Below are 711 nucleotides of genomic sequence, written 5' to 3'. Positions count from 1 at the left end.
GTGGGTTATAAAAGGAACTACTTCGGACTGACACATCCTTGGGAAATGGTATGGCAACCGTGGGGTTATGAGCGTGAACGAGATAAAAAGAACGAGTATACGAGCAAGCGACGAAACCGGTTGGACTGGTCTAACCCAAACTATAAGACCTTGGCCAAACCCGGGGGGGGTGTAGAGGGCCCCTATGGGGTTTTGGGCAAAGCGAGTATAGGGAAATTTTGAATGCGCAAACGGGACCCACGGGTACTTCTGTATACCTTAAAAAAACTCATTTTTTTGCCCAGGACACACTTCTTTTGCGCGCGGCAATTTGGTTTGTGGCTGACCAGCCCCTTCCCCCGATTCCCAAAACTAACCTTGACCAGGGCAAAAAGCTGAGCAACCGCTGTGTTGGTTGCTGTAGCCTTAAGTAAAATAATACTAAAATAAAAAATAATGAAGAAAAGGGGGGGGAAAGGGAATCGACTATTCGTTTCATTTTATTATTTATAAGAATTTAAAAAGTGTTTTTTTTGGCATTGTACCATTTTTTCCCCCCTGGGCCCTTCCCCCGGCAAAGGGCCCTAAGAAAAAAACCCGTCCTTCGTTAAAAACTCGAAATTTCCCCTGTGCCGCAGTCAGAGAAAGAAAAAGGGTCGCAGTCATGAGGCTTATATAAGTACGCGCAAGAGGGACATACTTTGTACGTCGTGTGCAAAACACAAAACCCTA

The sequence above is a fragment of the Penaeus monodon genome, chromosome 29, assembly GCF_015228065.2.
Source record: "Penaeus monodon isolate SGIC_2016 chromosome 29, NSTDA_Pmon_1, whole genome shotgun sequence".
Taxonomy (NCBI): domain Eukaryota; kingdom Metazoa; phylum Arthropoda; class Malacostraca; order Decapoda; family Penaeidae; genus Penaeus; species Penaeus monodon.
Note: the sequence above shows the minus strand (reverse complement) of the source record.